This window comes from Acartia tonsa, chromosome 5, assembly GCF_053477335.1.
Source record: "Acartia tonsa isolate MP-2025a chromosome 5, ASM5347733v1, whole genome shotgun sequence".
Classification (NCBI taxonomy): domain Eukaryota; kingdom Metazoa; phylum Arthropoda; class Copepoda; order Calanoida; family Acartiidae; genus Acartia; species Acartia tonsa.
In genome coordinates, this window is record NC_137264.1 from 52,377,443 (window position 1) to 52,400,380 (window position 22,938).

The 22,938-nt window shown below is 38.1% G+C and overlaps 1 long non-coding RNA gene across 1 annotated transcript; it reads left to right on the forward strand.

The window, feature by feature from the left end:
- The first annotated feature begins 3,484 nt into the window (after window positions 1-3,484).
- On the forward strand, window positions 3,485-22,532 carry LOC145320382 (uncharacterized). Its single transcript, XR_013880180.1, has 5 exons — window positions 3,485-3,588; window positions 20,834-20,877; window positions 21,164-21,235; window positions 21,540-21,625; window positions 22,218-22,532. It is a non-coding gene; the product is annotated as an uncharacterized LOC145320382 (long non-coding RNA).
- Window positions 22,533-22,938: the final 406 nt, after the last annotated feature.

Consider the following 22,938-nt stretch of genomic DNA (forward strand, 5'->3'; position numbering starts at 1 on the left):
AGAGTTTGTAATGATAATCTTGAACTAAAAAGCTAATTTTGTCCTCTTTGTTAATTACACTGGCGGACGTATGGACACATACTATCTATAATACAAAGTAGCTTGATGTCTGTCCGTCTGTTCGTCTGTCCGTCTGTCTGTCCGTCTGTCTGTCCGTCTGTCTGTCCCTTAAGATCTCGGTAACCACTGAACCGATTGGATTCTACTCTTCAGGGTATATACCTATTGGTCCTGTGGTGGTTTTAAGCTATTTTCTTGGGGGGGGTGGGACACCCCCAACCCCCCCAAAAACAAAAAAAATCCCCCCCATTTTTTTTTTTTTTTTTTTTTTTTTTGTAAGAAATATTCTTGGTCCTTTGTAGAAGATTTCCTTTGTGGAATATTTTTTTTTACAAATTTCACCTTACACTTTTTTACCATCTCTTGGGGCAAAGGCCCTAGAGGCTAGGGGCGAAGCCGCTAGTTTATATAATAGTTGAGCTGCTTAGAAATATACCATCGCTGCAATGCAGTATTTCCATGAACTTATGACAATATCCAGGGACAATAAAGTATAATACTCATAAAAACCAATTGTTTTCTCAATACTAATGTATTCCTTAATACTTTACGTCCGTATAGGCCTTTAGGGGCGCTTGAGGGAGAGAACAGTCGAACCTTTATTTTCAATTTTAGTTTTTAAACTAAAATTTATTTTTCTAGGGATGACTTCTCTTAGGATTTTAGAGATTTTCTCGACCCCTCCCCCCCCAAATAGTTATAAACTTTTCTTAGACCTACAAGAAGCTTAATTGTAAAGGAGAACTATAATAATTCACCGGTTAGCGAGATTCTACGCTACAGACAGAAAGACATCCTGTTACTTTTACATTTGATATTCATAAATTATGGTTTTGTAAGGATAAATTTAACAACTTTTTAGGGGAGCTTCTCATTGTTAATTAAAATGTAATGTAATATCCTTGTAATTCCGTGATAAGAAGAATAAAAGAATTATTGATACATTTATCATTTGTACATCATGTAATATGTAATGTCAAAGTTGTGCAATCATTTCTGCATATGATCATATCTGCAAAGGTCAGCTGAATTTTAGTTTCCGATTGTGTACGAATCACCTTCATCCTTCTCAATATTTACTACTAATTAAATAAGCTTCAAAGTTCCAAAAAAAATCTAAAGAAGCTGTATCAACTTTTTTTTTTATAGCTAGCCGGTTCTTTTAGTAAGTAGTAAATGTAAAATTTTTCATAGAATTCAGATATGCAATCGGTTTTTTTGTAGGCCTCTTATTTTTTATGTAATTTAAGTTTAAAAAAAAAAAAATTAAATCGATTTTAAGGTACTAAAATGCAACAAAAAAAAGAAAGAAAATGGCCATTATGAACAAAAATAGTAAGATCTTTAATTTGACACCTTACTTTTTCAATTATGTCAGGTAATTATTGAAAAAATCGATTTTTTTAAACCCACGAGAATAAAAACTTTGAACTTAATTTTTTCATTTCACAGGTTAAAAAATATGGGTTAATATATACCTTTAGAATCAGAAAAATATTACGAATCCATTGTAAGCAAAATTGAAATAAAAAGTTTACAATATAGTATATAAACTACAATAAAAGGAATTATATGAAAATATCATATTATATTATACAGGCAACATCTTAATTCTTGAATTAAGTATAAAAATGGGAAGGGGGTAAAGAGGGGGTAAAGATGGGGTAAAAAAGGAAAGACGATAGTGTTGCCTGAACAAAAAATATATTTGGCCATTTGATTATTTTTTATTTTTTTACTTTTTTTCAATTTTGCTTACAATGGATTCGTAATATTTTTCTGATTCTAAAGGTATATATTAACCCATATTTTTTTACCTATGAAATGATAAAATTAAGTTCAAAGTTTTTATTCTCATGGGTTTAAAAAAATCAATTTTTTTGATAATTACCTGACAAAATTCAAAAAGTAAGGTGTCAAATTAAAGATCTTACTATTTTTGTACATAATGGACATTTTCTTCCTTTTTTTTTGTTGCGTTTTAGTACCTTAAAATCGACTTAATCTTTTTTTAAAAAAACTTAAATTACTTAAAAAATAAGAGGTCTACAAAAAAACCGATTGCATATCTGAATTCTATGAAAAATTTTACATCTACTACTTACTAAAAGAACCGGCTAGCTATAAAAAAAAAAGTTGATACACCTTCTTTCAAAAATTAATATTTAAATGTATAATGTTTAAATATTTTATACATTATATCGCTTATTCCTTTGACCGGAGTAGCTGAAAATAGATTTTGCAATAGTTGGGTTATCTGTCGACTAACTTCGGAAATTAGGGGAAAAAATGGGTAATCAATATTCAGTTAATCCTGTAGAGTGTTTTGTAGTAGCAAAAAGACACAATCTTTTTATAAGATTAATAATAAGATGTCTATCTGGGTGTGTGTGTCTGTCTGTCTACGTGTACCAAAGGATCTAGCTAACTGTTGAACTGATATGGTTCTCCTATACAATGTAGCGTCTAGTAGATCTTTGGTAAGCTTATAACTCTTTTAGGCAAAGGTACCATCACTCTATCTAGAAAAATCGACCCTAAAAAACTATAACCCCCCCCCAAAAAAAAAAAAAAATTGTCCTTCTTTTTAAAACTATAATTGAAAGTGCCTTTAGAAGCCTCTAGTGGATTTGAAAGACAGCCTGTGATGTAGTGATTCGTTATGCGGAAAAGAAAGTACATCAATATCAAATTATCCATGGAAATTATGGATCAACTACCTTATAACATCATATACTAGCAAGCTGGCTTTTGTTACTTAGAATCTCTCATACTGGTGGATTAATAAATCTTTCCTTTATAGATAATTTCCAAACTAAATTTATACTATTTTAGACTGAGAAAAAATACCCTTAACATGAAAATATATTTGCATATTCAAAACATTTTTAAAAAGCGTTCAATTGTATATCTGTTATTATCATTTCTCGTATTCATTCGAATCCGGTGGATAGGAACCGGTTCTCATCTATACGAAAAAACTATGTCTAGTATCGTATTATATCCAGCTTTCTATGAATATAGAAATGTACAATGATAAGATTAAAACCAGTTTTTTTAGCCCGTGCCTTCGGCATCTCGGTGCTAAAAAAAACTAGTTTTAATCTTATAAGTGTTTATTCTATATCCGCGGAAAGCGGTTTATAATACGATGAAAGAAATAACTGTGAAAAGATTGGGAATTATCATACTAAATATGTATTTTTGAGAAAGTCCTTTTGTGCATAAGGAATGTTTTGTAAAGCATACTCTTTAGTCAATAATAGGATACCAAAGATAAAACTATAGAAACTATATATCAATGTAGCTCTATCTTCCCTAGAGGTGTACCCATATTTTAAACAAATATACAGTAACTAACCATCTTTCATAGATACTTATACTTAACTGTTAAAAATATGTGACAACAAATTTAAACTTATGAAAAAAAGCTTTACGATGATTTTCCTTATTTTCAGGGTATTTAAAAATGTTGGATCTCGGTTTAAATTCTGCAGCCAATGTAATTTATGTTTCAGTATTAAACAGGTAGGAGGATTCTATCAATAGTCTTATTTAATATTCTTATCTTATTTAAGAAAAAAGTTTGACAACATCCATTAGTAGCGAAGCTCATAAATATAAATAGTTGTAAGAGAGTAATTGATAGACAAACAGACAAAGTGAGTTACAGAATAGAAAACCGTGTTGATGAACAGAATCTTTAAATCAAAATTTAGGCATCTATCTATAATAATAGCAGAGAAAACGTAGATTTAATGCATTAAGAGAATTGTAGAGAAATTGACGGTTCAAGTAAATTATAAGGTAGATGATAAATGCTAAGCTAATAAAATTTATTACAATTTTAACTGTGATAATAGTCACTCGAATTTCTATGTCCCACTATGCATGTGTCTTAACCTCTTTTCGAGGAAGCTTTGTGTTTATCAAGATCGAAATTAATTCCTTATCATTATCCCAAATTAAGCGCAAATGTCGTCTTGTTTGACTTTCCTTCAGTAATAGACGCGGCATGGATTGTTTATATTTTGATGTGCCCACGTTCGTTACTTTTGAATGAGATATGAGTGTGTGAAGATTTCGGAGAACAAAATTGGGCCTATCATTGGTCTCATAGTGCGTGAACGACCCTAGTATACCAGGGATTTGAAACCATAAGAACTTCAGGTAGAATTTGTTAATTTTATTAAGTGGAATGGTGTATAGGACGATTATATTTAGTCTAAAAGGCTTTAGCCAGCTAAGCATGAAACTTAATTATGATTAATATTATGTTTTAGTAATTTTTTATGTGCTTTTATTTTTGCATTTAATAATGATTTATTAAACCAAATAATTTTCCTTTAAAGCCAAAGTTTCCAAAGATTCTTAACCGTAGAGAAAAATGATTTTAAAAAGCAATTAAGATTACGTGGTTATAAAAAACTGGAATTATGAATTAATTGATTTTGTAATTTCAGGACTTTGAAATAGTTGCCTCAATAAATCTATAATCAAACCTGCTGTTGAAACTTGATGGTTCCTGGTATTGGGGGTTTGTCTGTAAGTCAACAAGATCTCGAGAACTTCCCGCTAATTCGGAAGTCACACTCAACCAAAGTGTCATGGTTGAGACAATTTCAAAGTATCTGAAGAATAGGCGTTAGCATTCTTCAAGAGATCAATAGCATCCAGTGATTATTGATGCAATATACTGTGACAATTTTTTCTGTGAAATAAGTACCTAGTGAATCAATATGCCACTAACCAAAAAGCAGAAAATTGAGCGAGCTATCGCTATTGGCAGTGAAAGGCTAGAAGTGTTTGACGAACAGTTAAAAGTGTTTTATGACAATCTAAAAGCCTGCCAAAGTTTTAGTTCATGTGAAAATGTGAATTTAAAATCAATTCGTGACATTTTTAGTGAGGTCAAGGACCAATCTGACCTAATAAAAAGTCTAAAACCTGCCTTGGAGACTAGTGAGTTGCGCGAGTTCAAGCGTGATTTGGATGAAGCTAGTGAACAGAAAACTGTTGCAGATAAAGTTTATGCGTCGTTGGAGCAGTGTACAAAAATTCTGTACTGGCTTGACAATGATTCAGACGACGCGAGGTCAAGCACTGTCGCCAGGAACCTCGACGTCATTGAGAAGGTTAAGATGGACATGGGAGTGCTTAAAATTTCCATGGAGTTGCGCCAAGAAGTACGTGATATGTACCGAAGGCTTAGAGAGATGGAACGTCGTTCATCTAACTTGGATGAGAGTGGAACACCTGCCATGCTCTCCAGAAGTATGTCTGCCGTGGATATTCGGAGTTCCAACCCGCAGTATGGGCGCTGGGACAACAGTTTGTTGCCATCGTTTGACGGTACTGACACGGATTACTCCAACTTTAAACAGGTCTTTAAAGATCTATGCGCTGGTTACGGATTTTCTGACCAGAGGTTAAGTCTGATGTTGTGTATGGAGAAGGTGATAACCAACCCGGAGCTACGCAAGCAAGTGTCAGCGATTAGAGATCATAATGAACAATGGTTGTTTCTCGATCAGATGTTTTTATCAAACACTCGCCGGTTCATGAAGATTTTAACTAAGCTGAACAAGATGAAACCTGTGGACGTGGTTAGTGCAATTGCTACCTTCAAGAGCACGATGCAGGAAGTAGAAGCCATCGTTGGTTCTGCAGCTAAGGATTACCACCACCTAACTCTTATTCATATTTTCAAAGACAAGTGCCCAGATGGCCTGAGAGAGAAAATTATGATGGAGCTAGGTAGCATGAACCAACCAAACATCCAGAAGATTGTAGAACTGCTGGAGAGGACCAGGGGAGCAATGTTGGCCGGTGATATGTCCTATGACACTAGCGCCGGCAAGAGAAATCGTGACAGAGCTGCCGCCGCGCAAGTATCTGGCCGCAGCGACAATAAGAATGGAAAGGACAAGGCTTCCAAGTGGAACAGTACATGTCCTGTTGAAAGCTGCAAGGAGAAACACCCGATTTTCCGTTGCCTCACGTTTAAGAAGATGGATGTGGTTGACCGAAAGAAAGTTGTCCAGCAGAAAAAGTTGTGTGAACTCTGCCTGTGTGATGGCCATGCTGCTGACAAGTGTAATAAATCGGATAAGCTTGGTGTTTGTGGCACCAATAATTGCGACAGATATCATAGCCGGTTGATCCATGAGGCTAGTGCTGGTGTGAATACAGTATACAAGTCAAGTTCTGCACCCAGCCCCTGTACCTTCTTACTTCAGTTAGTTCCTGTTGTAGCACCTGGCGGCGGCACCTGCCACGCCACTGTCATGTTTGACTCTGGTGCAAATTTGCCACTTGTGTCTGAGAAGTTATCCAACAAGTTGAAGCTGAAATCTACCGGCAGATATACAACTATTTCTGTAGCTGACGGCAGTGAGACTTCCTGCCGCAATGTTGTGTTTTATCTGAAGGATAGGGACGGTAATTTGAGGGAGTTTGAGGCAGCTGTCATGCCTACCCTCGGCGGGGCCAACGAGATGCGCTCGGTCCACCCCGAAACTGCCGCCGAAATATTTAAGATGCCGCCAGAAAGATTTACATATATTAGTGGAGGCTTAGATATCATCATTGGAAATACACATCCTGACGTGTTTCCATCAACCTACCAGAAAGTGGGCCAGTCTATGTTGTGGCGAACCATTTTTGGTAGTGGTTTTATCTGTACAAGTGCTGACGGTGGAGCTGGAGACCAAAAGTCGGCATATAAGGCTGTCAGTGTCAGTGGAGGCACCTTGCCAGACTTTTTGACGTCTGAATCGTTTGGCGTACAGCCACAGGCACTTTGTCCAGGATGTACTGCCTGTCAAGAGTGCAAGGCTATGGCCGACGGCACTACCTGGGACCAGCGTGAGAGGCAGAGAATAATTTAGGCAGGTTTAACACTAGACTTGCAATCCAACAAGTGGACAGGTCAATATGCTTACATTGAAGATCCTCACACTTTGCCCTACAATGAGAGTTTAGCCCGCAAAATTGCTGAAAAGGATCGTGCCAAGATGGTCAAGGAAGGTACCTATGATATGTATGTGCAGGTATTCAATGACGCCATCTCCAGAGGCGTGTTTCAAAAAGCAACGCCTGAAGAATTGAAGTATGAAGGGCCCAAGTCTTGTTCATCAATAGTGGTTGCTTTCAAGGAGGATTCAAGTTCCACACCCATGAGATTGTGTGCAAATAGTTCTCTGACGTTCAAGGGCACCAGTTTTAATCATATAATGCTGGGAGGTCCGCCGCCAATGCAGAAGATTTTTTATCATTTGTTGCTTTTCCGCGGTTATAAGGTTGGTTTAACCGCGGACATTTCCAAGTTTTATAACTCCATCCTGGCCACAGAGTTCGACAGCCAGATGAAGAGAGTTTTATTTTCCCCGACGCCAGACGGTCCACTTGAAATTTACCTGACTAAAGTGGTGAATTTTGGCGAGTTGGCTGCGGGAAATCTGGCAGTTACAGCCCTGAAGTTGACGTCCTGCCTGTTCGGCGGAAAGAATGAAGCAGAAGTCAAGGAGATGTATGGAGAGGGACAGATAAATGGTAGTGATATTGTTGCAAAACCTGAACTATGGAAGGAGCCAGAAATACCTACCTACCCCGAGGAAGACTTCAAGTTACCTCAGATTCCAGTTGCAGTCAAGCTTGAGAAGCACAGCTTCATAGATGATGTTATTTCGGGAGCAGGATCTGTGCCAGAAGCCAAGGAAATGATGAAAGAAGCCGACAGAATTATCAGCAAAGGTAGTTTTTCCTTCAAACAAGTCATTTATTCTGGTGATGATTGCCAGCCAACCAAGGTTCTTGGGCTGATATGGAAGCCAGCCACTGATGTGTTATCCATCGCCACGAGAGTCAACCAAGATGGTAAAGTCAAGGGGAAGAAGGTGAAAGAGGATGCTGATTTGTACAACCTCCAGGACGCCTTGGACGAGAATCTGACAAAGAAGATGGTCCACAGGTTCGCCGCCCAGACCTTCGACCCGCTCGGGCTTTGCAGCCCTATCCTGTTGAGAATTAAACTTGTCCTGCGGAAACCATGTTTGCTGAATTTGGGCTGGCAAGATTTCATTCCAAAAAGTCTACGGGATGAACTTGTTAAGTCGCTGGAGGACAGAGCTGAGGTCGCTAAATTGGAGTTTGACCGTTGTGTGGTCCCGGAGGAACCAACTGGCCTTCCATCCTTGATGATGTTTTCGGATGGGTCATCAGAGGCCTATGCATGTATGGCATATTTGAGGTGGCCAACTAGGCAAGGGTTTGAAACGTTCCTGCTAGCCACCAAGTCAAGAGTTGCGCCGGTCAAGACTGAATCAATTCCACGCCTTGAATTGATGGGTTGCCAGATGTCCACCAGGTTGTCAAAGTCCATCAGAGATGCCCTGCCCTTTGATGTTATCAGAGTGATGTACTTTACTGATTCATCGTGTGTTTTATCACAAATTGTTTCCAACAGTGCCATGTTGAACACATTTAATTCTCATCGCATTGGAGAAATCCAATCTGCAACCAACAAGGATGACTGGAGGTGGGTCCCTGGGACACACAATGTTGCAGATTTGGGCACCAGAAGCACCTGCAAGGTATCAGATTTAGGTCCAGGTTCCAGGTACAGATTGGGCCCAGAATGGTTGCGCCAGGATGAAAGTGCGTGGCCGGTGAAAACTGCCGAGCAAGTCAAGCAGGATTTACCACCGGAGGAGTTGAATACCAAAATGGTTAAGTTATGTTCAATGAAAGTTACCGGAGAAGCCGCTGAAGATGTCTTTAGGTTTAAGCACAGGAGATCATTTGGACAAGCCAAACGTATTATGGCAGCTGTCCTGCAAGTATCAAACACCTGGTTGAAGAAGCTAAAGAGCAGACAAGAAGGCAAGACTACAGCCGCTGGTAGTCATGTAGCAGCCGCAGATTCTGTGTACAAGCCGTCTTTGTACAATTTTATGGCGGCGGCGGAACTTTTCATTGTGTCACGTAGCCAACAGGATGAGTGGATAAATGACGCTAAAGGCAATTATTCGTCATTGAATCCGTTAGTGCATGAAGTATCATTGACCTGGCCTGTCATTGGTCCCGGAGGTAATTATGTGACCAGGGAGATGAAAATCCTAAAAATGGTTGGTCGTGGCGAGCCCGTCATTGACGCCATTACGGGTGGCCGTAAAATGCTTTTTGAAGACATGCCAGGTTTAGTAATTTTGGAGCCTGGTAATTGGTTAGCTTCTATCGTTATGAGAGAGGCGCATGTTGAGCTTCATTCTGGTGTCCGTGGAACTTTAGCTGAGAGCCGCCGTTGGTGCTGGATTGTGAAGGCAAGGAGGTTGTCCATCATGGAGGTGAAGAAGTGTTGGCCCTGCAGTGTTGAGAGGGCCAAGGAATGTCGTACTACCATGAAGGATGTGTTACCTGACAAGTTGGTTCCGAGCAGGCCATTTGAAGCTGTGCAAGTTGACCTTATGGGTCCGCAGGTTCTCAGGGGCGCTATGGCTGGACGCCTTGGAGAAGTATGATACCAGCAGTATCCTGTTGTCCCTGCGCAAGTTGGAGGCTGTTCATTGTCTGCCGAAGGTTATAGTAAGTGACATGGGCACACAATTATCCGCTGCTCGCAAGGTTTTAGAGCAGAAGTTGGGCAGCCAGGTAGAGTTTTCTTGGTCCCAGATCCCGGCCCGAGCCCACCATTTTATTGGGCAAGCTGAGAAAATGGTGGGATTAACCAAGAGATTGCTGTCCAAGAAGTTGGTGAATAGTTCTGTTAATTTTAATGAGCTCCTGGTGCTGTTGGCAGAGGTTAGCAAGTTAATGAATAGCAGACTGTTGACGATAGAAGCTGTGAACGACGTGGAGAATTGGCGGCTGATTACCCCTGGCCAGCTGCTGGGAAATGTAGACCGCCAGCCGTTGTGCAATGTGGCGATGAAACCTGAGGACCAAATTTCCTCCAGGTTGAAGTTGTTAGAAGATTTGTCTGCCCAGTTTTGGACTTCCTACCGCCAGGAGATTTTGCCGAAGATATTAAGGATGTCCAAGTGGAAAGATGAGATGGCGGAGCCGCTAGCTGACGGAGATATAGTGCTGGTTATGAGTACCAATCCGCTGATGAGATGTTTGCGGATGGGCCGTGTGACGAGGATTGAGGATGGGAGAAAGACTGCAAGAGTCTTGTTCAGGCTGACAGATAAATCTCCCCTGGAAGAACATGCTGTATCAGTCAGGCAGTTATTAAAAATTATGATTAATAATTGATTCTTATTTTATGGAAACTGAGATTTTTTTAGTAAAAAAAGCCACATTTTCATATGCCTATTTTTATGCCTAAAATAAGAATCAACCGAAATGCGATTAATTTTTATTCTATTTCATATGCTCAAATTTAATTTTATTGAGTTTAATTTCTTTTCAAAAGTCGATTCATTATAAAACTTACCTGAAAAGTTTACCAAAAAGGAATAAATGTGTCGAGGTTGCGTGATTCGATATTTATTCTAAGAAAAAAAATCAAGTATTTTTTTAGCAGATTTTTTTAAAATTACATATGAATTTCAATCAAGTAAAACATTTTTATTCAGATCAAGGAATGATTGAAAATTCATATTTAAAGTCTCATATTTTTTTTACAAAGAAAAATTGGTATTTTTTTCATAATTTCGATGAAAATTCTAACGAAGATATTATTATTATTTTGCTATTATCTAAGTATTGAAAAGTTTTATTGTTGATTAAGATAGTTACAGTTCTTATTCATTAAGTTTGAAAACTTTCTGCCCAAGGATTTTGAAATATTTTTCTTACTGCTCTTTTTGATGCTTAACAAATTTAGTTTTAAGTACCTATAAATCTTAATTTTCTTGTCTAAGATTTATTTCGTTTTATTTACCATTATTTGTTTACATTTCAACTTGATTTTGTAGGTACTTATTGATTTATTAATAATGATTTATTACCTATTGATTATGAAATGATTATTATTTAGTATAAGTTGTTATATTTACAACATCATGATTAATAGGATTATCCATTTTAGGATTTGTGTATGTGATCTTGTGAGTGTCATGTGCCTGGAATATTGTATGGTACAAACCAATCCCCATCCTTCTATCCTAAAATGTGAGGTATTATGAGTCCTAGTGAGGAGTATAATATTGTGTATGCATTTCACGGGGTTTCATTTAGTTAGGAGCAAAAATTGTCATGTTTTTCGGGATGTGGCCATTCTCATGTGATTATGGTGAGTTGAGTTTAGTGAGAAATGTTGCTAGTGCTCAGCGCAAAAAAACCTTGAATCTCGTTAAGGAAGTTAATTTGACTTTCAAACGGGGGGTGTGTCTTAACCTCTTTTCGAGGAAGCTTTGTGTTTATCAAGATCGAAATTAATTCCTTATCATTATCCCAAATTAAGCGCAAATGTCGTCTTGTTTGACTTTCCTTCAGTAATAGACGCGGCATGGATTGTTTATATTTTGATGCGCCCACGTTCGTTACTTTTGAATGAGATATGAGTGTGTGAAGATTTCGGAGAACAAAATTGGGCCTATCATTGGTCTCATAGTGCGTGAACGACCCTAGTATACCAGGGATTTGAAACCATAAGAACTTCAGGTAGAATTTGTTAATTTTATTAAGTGGAATGGTGTATAGGACGATTATATTTAGTCTAAAAGGCTTTAGCCAGCTAAGCATGAAACTTAATTATGATTAATATTATGTTTTAGTAATTATTTATGTGCTTTTATTTTTGCATTTAATAATGATTTATTAAACCAAATAATTTTCCTTTAAAGCCAAAGTTTCCAAAGATTCTTAACCGTAGAGAAAAATGATTTTAAAAAGCAATTAAGATTACGTGGTTATAAAAAACTGGAATTATGAATTAATTGATTTTGTAATTTCAGGACTTTGAAATAGTTGCCTCAATAAATCTATAATCAAACCTGCTGTTGAAACTTGATGGTTCCTGGTATTGGGGGTTTGTCTGTAAGTCAACAAGATCTCGAGAACTTCCCGCTAATTCGGAAGTCACACTCAACCAAAGTGTCATGGTTGAGACAATTTCAAAGTATCTGAAGAATAGGCGTTAGCATTCTTCAAGAGATCAATAGCATCCAGTGATTATTGATGCAATATACTGTGACAATTTTTTCTGTGAAATAAGTACCTAGTGAATCAATATGCCACTAACCAAAAAGCAGAAAATTGAGCGAGCTATTGCTATTGGCAGTGAAAGGCTAGAAGTGTTTGACGAACAGTTAAAAGTGTTTTATGACAATCTAAAAGCCTGCCAAAGTTTTAGTTCATGTGAAAATGTGAATTTAAAATCAATTCGTGACATTTTTAGTGAGGTCAAGGACCAATCTGACCTAATAAAAAGTCTAAAACCTGCCTTGGAGACTAGTGAGTTGTGCGAGTTCAAGCGTGATTTGGATGAAGCTAGTGAACAGAAAACTGTTGCAGATAAAGTTTATGCGTCGTTGGAGCAGTGTACAAAAATTCTGTACTGGCTTGACAATGATTCAGACGACGCGAGGTCAAGCACTGTCGCCAGGAACCTCGACGTCATTGAGAAGGTTAAGATGGACATGGGAGTGCTTAAAATTTCCATGGAGTTGCGCCAAGAAGTATGTGATATGTACCGAAGGCTTAGAGAGATGGAACGTCGTTCATCTAACTTGGATGAGAGTGGAACACCTGCCATGCTCTCCAGAAGTATGTCTGCTGTGGATATTTGGAGTTCCAACCCGCAGTATGGGCGCTGGGACAACAGTTTGTTGCCATCGTTTGACGGTACTGACACGGATTACTCCAACTTTAAACAGGTCTTTAAAGATCTATGCGCTGGTTACGGATTTTCTGACCAGAGGTTAAGTCTGATGTTGTGTATGGAGAAGGTGATAACCAACCCGGAGCTACGCAAGCAAGTGTCAGCGATTAGAGATCATAATGAACAATGGTTGTTTCTCAATCAGATGTTTTTATCAAACACTCGCCGGTTCATGAAGATTTTAACTAAGCTGAACAAGATGAAACCTGTGGACGTGGTTAGTGCAATTGCTACCTTCAGGAGCACGATGCAGGAAGTAGAAGCCATCGTTGGTTCTGCAGCTAAGGATTACCACCACCTAACTCTTATTCATATTTTCAAAGACAAGTGCCCAGATGGCCTGAGAGAGAAAATTATGATGGAGCTAGGTAGCATGAACCAACCAAACATCCAGAAGATTGTAGAACTGCTGGAGAGGACCAGGGGAGCAATGTTGGCCGGTGATATGTCCTATGACACTAGCGCCGGCAAGAGAAATCGTGACAGAGCTGCCGCCGCGCCGCGACAATAAGAATGGAAAGGCTGGAAAGGACAAGGCTTCCAAGTGGAACAGTACATGTCCTGTTGAAAGCTGCAAGGAGAAACACCCGATTTTCCGTTGCCTCACGTTTAAGAAGATGGATGTGGTTGACCAAAAGAAAGTTGTCCAGCAGAAAAAGTTGTGTGAACTCTGCCTGTGTGATGGCCATGCTGCTGACAAGTGTAATAAATCGGATAAGCTTGGTGTTTGTGGCACCAATAATTGCGACAGATATCATAGCCGGTTGATCCATGAGGCTAGTGCTGGTGTGAATACAGTATACAAGTCAAGTTCTGCACCCAGCCCCTGTACCTTCTTACTTCAGTTAGTTCCTGTTGTAGCACCTGGCGGCGGCACCTGCCACGCCACTGTCATGTTTGACTCTGGTGCAAATTTGCCACTTGTGTCTGAGAAGTTATCCAACAAGTTGAAGCTGAAATCTACCGGCAGATATACAACTATTTCTGTAGCTGACAGCAGTGAGACTTCCTGCCGCAATGTTGTGTTTTATCTGAAGGATAGGGACGGTAATTTGAGGGAGTTTGAGGCAGCTGTCATGCATACCCTCGGCGTGGCCAACAAGATGCGCTCGGTCCACCCCGAAACTGCCGCCGAAATATTTAAGATGCCGCCAGAAAGATTTACATATATTAGTGGAGGCTTAGATATCATCATTGGAAATACACATCCTGACGTGTTTCCATCAACCTACCAGAAAGTGGGCCAGTCTATGTTGTGGCGAACCATTTTTGGTAGTGGTTTTATCTGTACAAGTGCTGACGGTGGAGCTGGAGACCAAAAGTCGGCATATAAGGCTGTCAGTGTCAGTGGAGGCACCTTGCCAGACTTTTTGACGTCTGAATTGTTTGGCGTACAGCCACAGGCACTTTGTCCAGGATGTACTGCCTGTCAAGAGTGCAAGGCTATGGCCGACGGCACTACCTGGGACCAGCGTGAGAGGCAGAGAATAATTGAGGCAGGTTTAACACTAGACTTGCAATCCAACAAGTGGACAGGTCAATATGCTTACATTGAAGATCCTCACACTTTGCCCTACAATGAGAGTTTAGCCCGCAAAATTGCTGAAAAGGATCGTGCCAAGATGGTCAAGGAAGGTACCTATGATATGTATGTGCAGGTATTCAATGACGCCATCTCCAGAGGCATGTTTCAAAAAGCAACGCCTGAAGAATTGAAGTATGAAGGGCCCAAGTCTTGTTCATCAATAGTGGTTGCTTTCAAGGAGGATTCAAGTTCCACACCCATGAGATTGTGTGCAAATAGTTCTCTGACGTTCAAGGGCACCAGTTTTAATCACATAATGCTGGGAGGTCCGCCGCCAATGCAGAAGATTTTTTATCATTTGTTGCTTTTCCGCGGTTATAAGGTTGGTTTAACCGCGGACATTTCCAAGTTTTATAACTCCATCCTGGCCACAGAGTTCGACAGCCAGATGAAGAGAGTTTTATTTTCCCCGACGCCAGACGGTCCACTTGAAATTTACCTGACTAAAGTGGTGAATTTTGGCGAGTTGGCTGCGGGAAATCTGGCAGTTACAGCCCTGAAGTTGACGTCCCGCCTGTTCGGCGGAAAGAGTGAAGCAGAAGTCAAGGAGATGTATGGAGAGGGACAGATAAATGGTAGTGATATTGTTGCAAAACCTGAACTATGGAAGGAGCCAGAAATACCTACCTACCCCGAGGAAGACTTCAAGTTACCTCAGATTCCAGTTGCAGTCAAGCTTGAGAAGCACAGCTTCATAGATGATGTTATTTCGGGAGCAGGATCTGTGCCAGAAGCCAAGGAAATGATGAAAGAAGCCGACAGAATTATCAGCAAAGGTAGTTTTTCCTTCAAACAAGTCATTTATTCTGGTGATGATTGCCAGCCAACCAAGGTTCTTGGGCTGATATGGAAGCCAGCCACTGATGTGTTATCCATCGCCACGAGAGTCAACCAAGATGGTAAAGTCAAGGGGAAGAAGGTGAAAGAGGATGCTGATTTGTACAACCTCCAGGACGCCTTGGACGAGAATCTGACAAAGAAGATGGTCCACAGGTTCGCCGCCCAGACCTTCGACCCGCTCGGGCTTTGCAGCCCTATCCTGTTGAGAATTAAACTTGTCCTGCGGAAACCATGTTTGCTGAATTTGGGCTGGCAAGATTTCATTCCAAAAAGTCTACGGGATGAACTTGTTAAGTCGCTGGAGGACAGAGCTGAGGTCGCTAAATTGGAGTTTGACCGTTGTGTGGTCCCGGAGGAACCAACTGGCCTTCCATCCTTGATGATGTTTTCGGATGGGTCATCAGAGGCCTATGCATGTATGGCATATTTGAGGTGGCCAACTAGGCAAGGGTTTGAAACGTTCCTGCTAGCCACCAAGTCAAGAGTTGCGCCGGTCAAGACTGAATCAATTCCACGCCTTGAATTGATGGGTTGCCAGATGTCCACCAGGTTGTCAAAGTCCATCAGAGATGCCCTGCCCTTTGATGTTATCAGAGTGATGTACTTTACTGATTCATCGTGTGTTTTATCACAAATTGTTTCCAACAGTGCCATGTTGAACACATTTAATTCTCATCGCATTGGAGAAATCCAATCTGCAACCAACAAGGATGACTGGAGGTGGGTCCCTGGGACACACAATGTTGCAGATTTGGGCACCAGAAGCACCTGCAAGGTATCAGATTTAGGTCCAGGTTCCAGGTACAGATTGGGCCCAGAATGGTTGCGCCAGGATGAAAGTGCGTGGCCGGTGAAAACTGCCGAGCAAGTCAAGCAGGATTTACCACCGGAGGAGTTGAATACCAAAATGGTTAAGTTATGTTCAATGAAAGTTACCGGAGAAGCCGCTGAAGATGTCTTTAGGTTTAAGCACAGGAGATCATTTGGACAAGCCAAACGTATTATGGCAGCTGTCCTGCAAGTATCGAACACCTGGTTGAAGAAGCTAAAGAGCAGACAAGAAGGCAAGACTACAGCCGCTGGTAGTCATGTAGCAGCCGCAGATTCTGTGTACAAGCTGTCTTTGTACAATTTTATGGCGGCGGCGGAACTTTTCATTGTGTCACGTAGCCAACAGGATGAGTGGATAAATGACGCTAAAGGCAATTATTCGTCATTGAATCCGTTAGTGCATGAAGTATCATTGACCTGGCCTGTCATTGGTCCCGGAGGTAATTATGTGACCAGGGAGATGAAAATCCTAAAAATGGTTGGTCGTGGCGAGCCCGTCATTGACGCCATTACGGGTGGCCGTAAAATGCTTTTTGAAGACATGCCAGGTTTAGTAATTTTGGAGCCTGGTAATTGGTTAGCTTCTATCGTTATGAGAGAGGCGCATGTTGAGCTTCATTCTGGTGTCCGTGGAACTTTAGCTGAGAGCCGCCGTTGGTGCTGGATTGTGAAGGCAAGGAGGTTGTCCATCATGGAGGTGAAGAAGTGTTGGCCCTGCAGTGTTGAGAGGGCCAAGGAATGTCGTACTACCATGAAGGATGTGTTACCTGACAAGTTGGTTCCGAGCAGGCCATTTGAAGCTGTGCAAGTTGACCTTATGGGTCCGCAGGTTCTCAGGGGCGCTATGGCTGGACGCCTTGGAGAAGTATGATACCAGCAGTATCCTGTTGTCCCTGCGCAAGTTGGAGGCTGTTCATTGTCTGCCGAAGGTTATAGTAAGTGACATGGGCACACAATTATCCGCTGCTCGCAAGGTTTTAGAGCAGAAGTTGGGCAGCCAGGTAGAGTTTTCTTGGTCCCAGATCCCGGCCCGAGCCCACCATTTTATTGGGCAAGCTGAGAAAATGGTGGGATTAACCAAGAGATTGCTGTCCAAGAAGTTGGTGAATAGTTCTGTTAATTTTAATGAGCTCCTGGTGCTGTTGGCAGAGGTTAGCAAGTTAATGAATAGCAGACTGTTGACGATAGAAGCTGTGAACGACGTGGAGAATTGGCGGCTGATTACCCCTGGCCAGCTGCTGGGAAATGTAGACCGCCAGCCGTTGTGCAATGTGGCGATGAAACCTGAGGACCAAATTTCCTCCAGGTTGAAGTTGTTAGAAGATTTGTCTGCCCAGTTTTGGACTTCCTACCGCCAGGAGATTTTGCCGAAGATATTAAGGATGTCCAAGTGGAAAGATGAGATGGCGGAGCCGCTAGCTGACGGAGATATAGTGCTGGTTATGAGTACCAATCCGCTGATGAGATGTTTGCGGATGGGCCGTGTGACGAGGATTGAGGATGGGAGAAAGACTGCAAGAGTCTTGTTCAGGCTGACAGATAAAGGGTGAGCAAAAAAAAATGCGTACCTTTTTAAAATTGAAATTGCGCGGCTTGTGTTAATAGTAGAAAAATGTAATGCATATCGTTAGAACCGTTAGGAAGTCTATTTTTTGGAAATATAAAAACGATTCCTATGCTACGTATAGTTTAGGAGCTATGTGGTAAAATGTCCCAACTGGCTTAAAACTTGACTTGCGAGTAAATCATTAAAGATTAAATTAAAGGGTATGCAAATAAAAATATGTACATTTTTAAAATTCTAATTGCTCAGCTTGTGTTAATAGTAGAAAAACGTTATGCATACCATTAGAACCACTATGAAGTATATTTTTTGGAAATATAAAAACGATTCCTGTGCTATGTATAGTTTATGAGCTATGTGGTAGAATGTGCCCACTGAATTAAAAACTTGACTTGCGAGTAAATCATTAAAGATTAAATTTTTCCACTTTTCTCACATTTATCAATACAGCTCCTAAACTAAAAATAGCACAAAAATCGTACTTATATTTCCAAAAAATAGAGCTTATGACGGTTCTAACGATATACATAGCATTTTTCTACTATTCACACAAGCCGAGCAGTTTGAATTTTAAAAATGTCCGCATTTTTGCACACACTTTTTTTCTCTTTAATGATTTACTCTCAAGTCAAGTTTTAATTCAGTTGGGACATTCTTCTACGTAGCTCCTAAACTACAAGATGCACAGTAATGGTTCTCATATTTCCAAAAAATAGAATTCATAGTGGTTCTAACGATATGCATAACGTTTTTCTACTATTAACACAAGCCGTGCAATCTCAACTTTAAAAAGGTACATATTTTTATTTGCATACCCTTTAATTTAATCTTTAATGATTTACTCGCAAGTCAAGTTTTAAGCCAGTTGGGACATTTTACCACATAGCTCCTAAACTATACGTAGCATAGGAATCGTTTTTATATTTCCAAAAAATAGACTTCCTAACGGTTCTAATGATATGCGTTACATTTTTCTACTATTAACACAAGCCGCGCAATTTCAATTTTAAAAAGGTACGCATTTTTTTTTGCTCACCCTTTAAATCTCCCCTGGAAGAACATGCTGTATCAGTCAGGCAGTTATTAAAAATTATGATTAATAATTGATTCTTATTTTATGGAAACTGAGATTTTTTTAGTAAAAAAAGCCACATTTTCATATGCCTATTTTTATGCCTAAAATAAGAATCAACCGAAATGCGATTAATTTTTATTCTATTTCATATGCTCAAATTTAATTTTATTGAGTTTAATTTCTTTTCAAAAGTCGATTCATTATAAAACTTACCTGAAAAGTTTACCAAAAAGGAATAAATGTGTCGAGGTTGCGTGATTCGATATTTATTCTAAGAAAAAAAATCAAGTATTTTTTTAGCAGATTTTTTTAAAATTACATATGAATTTCAATCAAGTAAAACATTTTTATTCAGATCAAGGAATGATTGAAAATTCATATTTAAAGTCTCATATTTTTTTTACAAAGAAAAATTGGTATTTTTTTCATAATTTCGATGAAAATTCTAACGAAGATATTATTATTATTTTGCTATTATCTAAGTATTGAAAAGTTTTATTGTTGATTAAGATAGTTACAGTTCTTATTCATTAAGTTTGAAAACTTTCTGCCCAAGGATTTTGAAATATTTTTCTTACTGCTCTTTTTGATGCTTAACAAATTTAGTTTTAAGTACCTATAAATCTTAATTTTCTTGTCTAAGATTTATTTCGTTTTATTTACCATTATTTGTTTACATTTCAACTTGATTTCGTAGGTACTTATTGATTTATTAATAATGATTTATTACCTATTGATTATGAAATGATTATTATTTAGTATAAGTTGTTATATTTACAACATCATGATTAATAGGATTATCCATTTTAGGATTTGTGTATGTGATCTTGTGAGTGTCATGTGCCTGGAATATTGTATGGTACAAACCAATCCCCATCCTTCTATCCTAAAATGTGAGGTATTATGAGTCCTAGTGAGGAGTATAATATTGTGTATGCATTTCACGGGGTTTCATTTAGTTAGGAGCAAAAATTGTCATGTTTTTCGGGATGTGGCCATTCTCATGTGATTATGGTGAGTTGAGTTTAGTGAGAAATGTTGCTAGTGCTCAGCGCAAAAAAACCTTGAATCTCGTTAAGGAAGTTAATTTGACTTTCAAACGGGGGGTGTGTCTTAACCTCTTTTCGAGGAAGCTTTGTGTTTATCAAGATCGAAATTAATTCCTTATCATTATCCCAAATTAAGCGCAAATGTCGTCTTGTTTGACTTTCCTTCAGTAATAGACGCGGCATGGATTGTTTATATTTTGATGCGCCCACGTTCGTTACTTTTGAATGAGATATGAGTGTGTGAAGATTTCGGAGAACAAAATTGGGCCTATCATTGGTCTCATAGTGCGTGAACGACCCTAGTATACCAGGGATTTGAAACCATAAGAACTTCAGGTAGAATTTGTTAATTTTATTAAGTGGAATGGTGTATAGGACGATTATATTTAGTCTAAAAGGCTTTAGCCAGCTAAGCATGAAACTTAATTATGATTAATATTATGTTTTAGTAATTTTTTATGTGCTTTTATTTTTGCATTTAATAATGATTTATTAAACCAAATAATTTTCCTTTAAAGCCAAAGTTTCCAAAGATTCTTAACCGTAGAGAAAAATGATTTTAAAAAGCAATTAAGATTACGTGGTTATAAAAAACTGGAATTATGAATTAATTGATTTTGTAATTTCAGGACTTTGAAATAGTTGCCTCAATAAATCTATAATCAAACCTGCTGTTGAAACTTGATGGTTCCTGGTATTGGGGGTTTTTCTGTAAGTCAACAAGATCTCGAGAACTTCCCGCTAATTCGGAAGTCACACTCAACCAAAGTGTCATGGTTGAGACAGCATGACTGATTGACCAACGGATCAAGAAAAGGCTTGTTAAAAATATCAGCCTTAATATCAAAAATTTCAGCCGAGTATATTTTCTCCATCGTGTTGCAGACGAACTGACGAACACACTGACAAAGAGAACGGTTACTCTAGCAAACTTCTTTTGAAAAGTTTCACAAAATTAAATCAAAGAATTCTTATGGTTATGTTTGTTTTAACTTTCTAGTTTGTTAATAACAGCTGTATCATGTAGCAAACTTTCTGATAAAGGTAATATTATTATTAATGAGTCAGTTACTCTATAACTCAGTACAAAAGTCTGTCTGTCAGAGTCACTGACAAAATTGTTTATTAATAAAATTTAAAATCTGAAAAACTGAATGTTACAAATATGCAATTTAAGTAGATTTTACCACCAATTTAAAATAAATTTATTCAAATAAAAAACTTAAATTTCCATTGAATAAATATGGCTTGTTTAAATTTGTTCTCTAACGTAAAGTTAAAAAGTTAACTAAATTTATAAAGAAGATAATTTTAATTTTATTATATTTAGGGTTGTTAGTTTCTGGAAACGAGATAGAAGAGACTTCATTTTTCCTAAGCAAAGACTTTAAAGCTATAATAGGTAACAATCAATATAATTTATTATTGACAAATAATGGTTAAAACATCAGTTTCTTTTTGACTATTTAATGGGTATGCTAGCAAGCACATACATCTCCTCGCTTAATTCCTAAATAAATGGAGTGGCAATACTCTGCGGTGTCCTGTAACCATTTAACCTAACCTAACCAAACCTAAAGTAAAACAATAACACACTAACCCCCCCCCCCCCCACCTTGATTTTCAATCTATTTCAAAATAATGAGGGTGAGAGGGGTTCTGTGCCCTTCTTTTCTATAAGAATATAAATCAATTCTATTTTTCAGGAGGTGTTATTGGTTTTTGGGGAGGTGTGTTTCTACTAGGAGTTGTATTCATGATGGCATTAATGGCTCAGAAATATTGCTGCGACACAGGAAATTTTGGTCAAGTTTTAATAGTTATTTCTTTCATTGTATTATAAACGGCTTTCCGCGGATATAGAACGTACAATTATAAGATTAAAACCAGTTTTTAGTCCCAAGGTTCCGAAGGCACGGGCTAAAAAAAATGGTTTTAATCTTATGATTGTACATTTTTATATTCGTAGAAAGCTGGATATAATACGATGCTAGACATAGTTTTTTCGTATGGATGAGAACCGGTTCCTATCCACCGGAATTGAATGAATACGAAAAATTAAATTAAGACTGAAAGAAATACACTGCTTTAACTGCTGAAAGACTGCCACTAGTAAACCTAATACCTCAAATTTGAAGCCTTCAGCTTTAATAACAAAAAGTTATATGTATTTTAAAATGAGATTTTAGGTAGATGAAAATTTTGAAAGTCTAAGCACTAATGATAGAAATTTTAATATTAAATTGCGTCAAATAGAAAAAGAATTATGAACTTATTTTGGGCACCAAATTAGAAGGCCAATAACTGATTACATTTTTACACTAAAATAAAGGACAGTATCAAAGGCCTTTTCCATATCTAAAAAATATTGACCAAAAATGCATACAGGACAGAGAAAAGAAGACCATGATTAATATCTTAAACAAATATTACACCAATGAAAATTTTTATATCTTGATAATTAACTTAACTATACAAAAAATGAAAAAATTGTAATATTTTTTCATCAGAAATCTAAACAAAACATGAGAAAAACTCTTACACGTCCTGTTAATGATTTAATGTAATGATTGCTATATCGTTTACCTGGAAGCAAAATTTAAAAGGACTAACTTGAATTATTTCACAGAAATATAATTGTATGAGTCTTTTTAAGCTTCATTAATATTGTTAAATATGAAATATATGCTTATTTGATATTCTTGGTTTTAGTGAAAAAGCTACATCTAATGTCTAATGTGTAAACGGAAAAATTGTCTTCAATTTAGGTTGCTATTTCATCTGTCACTTATTTGTCGGGCTGTTCATCAAGTAGGAGAGGAGGGTTGGTTTTCAGATTGTTATTTTAGCCTGCTACAACTACTTTATTAGAGAACATGAAAATCTGGTGTAAGATCCAAGTTTAAGTTTTAGTTTTAAAGTTTTAGAATACGACATTTACATTCAATTCTATAACAAGCTAAAGATCTCTGACGTTACTGGTCCGAATTGATAGTACTTTTCAGGAAAGCCTTATACATATCTTGGCGTGGTTTCAAGTAATTACCTATATTTTTATGTGTGGTTCTTACTGAAGACTAAATTTAAACTTTTAATAAAAATCTA